The 4,410-nt window shown below is 39.5% G+C and overlaps 1 pseudogene; it reads right to left on the bottom strand.

Moving 5' to 3' along the window:
- Window positions 1–942: 942 nt before the first annotated feature.
- Window positions 943–3,417, bottom strand: LOC106974513 (elongation factor 1-alpha 1-like; annotated as a pseudogene).
- Window positions 3,418–4,410: the final 993 nt, after the last annotated feature.

Below are 4,410 nucleotides of genomic sequence, written 5' to 3' on the forward strand. Positions count from 1 at the left end.
GCGATTTAAGAAAAAAATTAACATAGAAGCAAAATACGCAGTTAATAATCTTATGCTAATGTATTAACAATTCATGTAACTTGATGTGTTTCTTTTCCCAAGAGGTCAGCATTTAGAGAGAGATGGAAAACCTATGTTCATTCTAAGGCATTGCGAATAATGGAATTTCCAATGATGAGAAAGTGACTTTGGGCAGGAGAAGTTTTCTCCCGTTAGCATTACAGATACCCATGAGGAATGGTGTGTTGGAACCGGTTTGTATCAACTCATGAGAACCAAATGTTAATGGTAAGGAACACTGTCCCTGTGGATCTTACATTCTAGTGCATGGTAACAACACATCAATAACAACTAAAAAAAACAAAAAACAAAAAACAAAAAACAAAAAAACAAAAAACAAAAACAAAAACAAAAATAACCCAAAAAGTAAAACTAAGATACACATGTGCAATATATTTTAGGTAAGATATTAGTGAAATCTTACTGACAATGTAACATTTGAGTTGTGACTTGAAGGAAGCAAGAGAGTGAGCTTTATGAATATCTGGGGCCGAATATTCCCAGTAGAGAGAATAACAAGTGCAAAGATCCTGTGGTATGAGTGTGACTGCTGTGTTTGAGGAAAAGTGAGGGTCATATGACTAGAGCTGAGACAAAAGTGAGGCATTGGTGATCACAGCAGAGAAATAACAAATGGCCAGATTACAGAGGGACTTGTGGTTGCAGTAAGAACTGTGGTTTCTACTCTAGATGATCTGAGAAGAAAGAAATGCATGGAATCCCTTTTTTAATAGGATCTACCTGGCTGTTAATGAGAAAAGATTGGAAAGGAGAAGAATAGACACAGAGAAACTTATTGGGATGTGATAGGATATCCAGGAGGCTTGGAAGATAACAGTTGCAGCAATGATGATAAAAATCAAGTGATATTCCTTGCCAAGACATAGTTAGGATACCTGGGTTGAATGAGAAAAGAAGGTAGGCTGACTCTAAGGTGTTTATCTCAGCAACTAGGTGGGGAATTTGCAGTAATTAAGGGCTTGGAAGGGAACCACAGCTCTTTTGGGAACTACTGTATTAAAACTTCCTAGTAGACTTTTGAATGGGGATGTCGAGTAAGCAGTTAGGTATCCGCAAGTCTGAAGATCATGGAAGAAATATAGGCTTAAGATATAGGGTGATGTATTTATGTGTTTGTTTATTAATTATTTTCTCATTAAGATTTGTTTTAATAGGTATTAAAATGCTGTGACAGATTTTTCATCAAGTTTTTTTTTCCATTAAAAAGTACTGATTTTAAAAACCAATAACCTAAAAATGACACACACACAAAACACATGGTCCACAAAACATTCTTCTTTCCTTCTGAAGGTTTTATGATGCATTGCTAACACCATCCAGTCTTTTACTATTAAACTTAAATGGCCAATTGACACAAACTGTTCTGAGACTATTCTTCCACCGCTAATTAAGACTGGGGTGGCAGGGGGCACCTGGGTGGCTCAGTCAAGCATCCAACTCTTAATTTCAGGTCAGGTCATGACCCCATGGATTCGTGAGATTGAGCCCGCATCAGGGTCTGTGCTGACAGCAAGGAACATGCTTGGGATTCTCTCTTTCTCTCTCTCTCTCTCTCTGCCCCTCCCCTGCACATTTATGCTCTAAATAAATAAATAAATAAACTTAAAAAATAAAGACTGGGGTGGCTGGTACTGGGGATGATATTCATTTAGCCTTCTGAGCTTTCTGGGAGGACTTGGTGTCCCTACCAGCTCCAGCTACCTTCTCGTCTACTGCTTTGACGACACCCACACCAGTTGTCTGTCTCATGTCACGAACAGCAAAATGGCCTGGGGGAGGATAGTCATAGAAGCTCTCAACACACATAGGCTTGCCGTGAACCACATTAACGATGGCAGCATCACCAGATTTCAAGAACTTGGGGCCATCTTCCAGTGTTTTCCCAGAACGACGATCAGTTTTCTCCTTCCACTCAGTGAACCTGCAGGCAATGTGAGCTGTGTGACTGTCCAGCACAGGTGCATATCCAGCACTGATTTGGCCTGGATGGTGCAGGATAATCCCCTGAGTCGTGAAGCCAGCTGCTTCCACTGATGGGTCATTTTTGCTGTCACCAGCCACATCACCCTGGCCAACATCTTTGACAGATACGTTCTTGACATCAAAGCCAACATTGTCCCCAGGAAGAGCCTCACTCAGAGCTTCATGGTACATTTCAACACACTGTACTACAGTTGTAACATTGCCTGCAGCAAAGGTGACCGCCATGTCAGGTTTAAGAACACTAGTCTACACCCGGCCCTCAGGGACAGTACCAATACCACCAATTTTGTAGACATCCTGGAGGCTTGCATCCTCAGACACGAGGGCTTGTCAGATGGATGAGTTGGTGGCAGAATGCAATCCAGAGCTTCAAGCAGTGTGGTTCCATTGGCATTGCAGTCTTCACAGTTAACTTTCCATCCCTTGAACCAAGGTGTGTTTGCACTTGGCTCCAGCATGTTGTCACCATTGCAACCAGAGAATGGCACAAATGCTACTGTGTCAGGATTGTAGCCGATTTTCTTGTTGTAGGTGCTACTTCCTTAATAATTTCCTCATATCTCTTCTGGCTGTAGGGTGGCTCAGTGGAATCCGTTTTGTTAACACCAACAATAAGTTGTTTTACACCCAGGGTGTAAGCCAGAAGGGCATGCTCACGGGTCTGCCCTTTCTTGGAGAACCTGCTTCAAATTCACCAACACCAGCAGGAACAATCAGGACGGCACAGTCAGCCTGACATATACTATAATCCTCCTTTTGATAAAGTTATTGTGTCCTGAGACAACAGTGATAGTCACAGGATGCTTGCTGGTCTTGAACTTCTACAGAGAGCTATCAATGGTGACACCATGTTCATAATAAGCTTTTGGTTTATCCAAGACCCAGGCATACTTGAGGAGCCCTTTCCCATCTCGGTGGCCTCCTTCTCAAACTTTTCCATTGTTCTTTTGCCTATCCCACCATAATTTGTAGATGCGATGACTAGTAGTTGTAGACTTTCCCAAATCTATGTGTCCAATGATGACAATGTTGATACGATTTTTTTCCTTTACCATTTTTTTTAGGATTAGTGGTGCTTTTCATGACACCTGTGTTCTAGTGGGAAACCCATTGAAAAAAAGTAGTAGATGGTATTTAAATCATGAGGCAGGATGGGGTCACTTGAGGAGTGAATATAGGTAGAAAAACAAGTCTATTTAATAAGGTAGACTTTACCCAGAATATTATAGTTAAACCACTACCCACAAAACAGTTTCTCTCCTTCCTTCACCTCATATACATATTAATATAAACAAAACACTGTTCCATTACATATACTTTATAAAAATCTGATTAACTCTTACTAATGCTTTAAAATTCAGCTTAACCATCAAATTCTCCATATATCTAGAGAATGGTTGAATTATTAGTTTAATGGAAAATTATAGAATCATACATTAATTCCCCTTTATTTAACATATTTCTGCAGTGTTACTGTCTCTTTTTCATCTTTCTAATCCATTAGATCATGAATTTCCTAAAGGCAGGTATCACATATTTCCAATGCCCAGCACCCCACTTGAAAATTTGAAGACACTTAGTGTATTCAAAAATAAAATAAAAATAAATAGGAACAGAAAGCAAGAGGGGAAGAAGGATAAAGAGAGTTTCCAGGTAAACAGTGGAAGTGGATGTGGGGGAGGGAGACAAATATCTATTTTATCTAGTGTGTAAGGCTGGTTCTGAAAAGTTGCTTGCAATTTTTACAAACACAGAATACATACCATATAGCTTAGCAGAACATGATTCAATTTCCTCTTCTCTGAAATGAGAGTGTTGAACTAAGTCCTTCCCAGCTTTAAAATGCAAAGGCTTTATGACTCTCAGATTCCCAAGTGAAATATGATCTGTGATTCGTGTTTTCTCTTCCCCGTGTTTGGTCATTCCAGGTTATCTAAAACCTTTTTGCTGACCGTGGATGCCTTCACCACCCCTGTTTAGTCTTACTTCCTCTCAGCCCTGACTCAGTAGACATTAATACCATCATTATTTTACAAGTTATTATTGCTCTCAAAAAACTCGCATTTGCTGCATTTGCAAGTTTTGGGTTAGTTCTGTGTTGCCTTGACTTCCCTTTTAACTTTGTAAAGCAAAAGCAAAGAAAACCAAACCAACAAAGCCCCTCTTTTTTCTCTCTTAAAAAAAAAAACAGTTTTGACATTAGTTGGAAAGATTATCAGCAAATACTATCACTTAAAAAATGCTGAAAAAGACATTGAATAGAAAACTGTGACAAGATTTGTAGTCATTATAACTCGTTCACTTGTGTTTCAGAGAAGCCATTGATTGATACTGTTCCATAGTTTG

Source organism: Acinonyx jubatus, chromosome A1 (assembly GCF_027475565.1).
Source record: "Acinonyx jubatus isolate Ajub_Pintada_27869175 chromosome A1, VMU_Ajub_asm_v1.0, whole genome shotgun sequence".
Classification (NCBI taxonomy): domain Eukaryota; kingdom Metazoa; phylum Chordata; class Mammalia; order Carnivora; family Felidae; genus Acinonyx; species Acinonyx jubatus.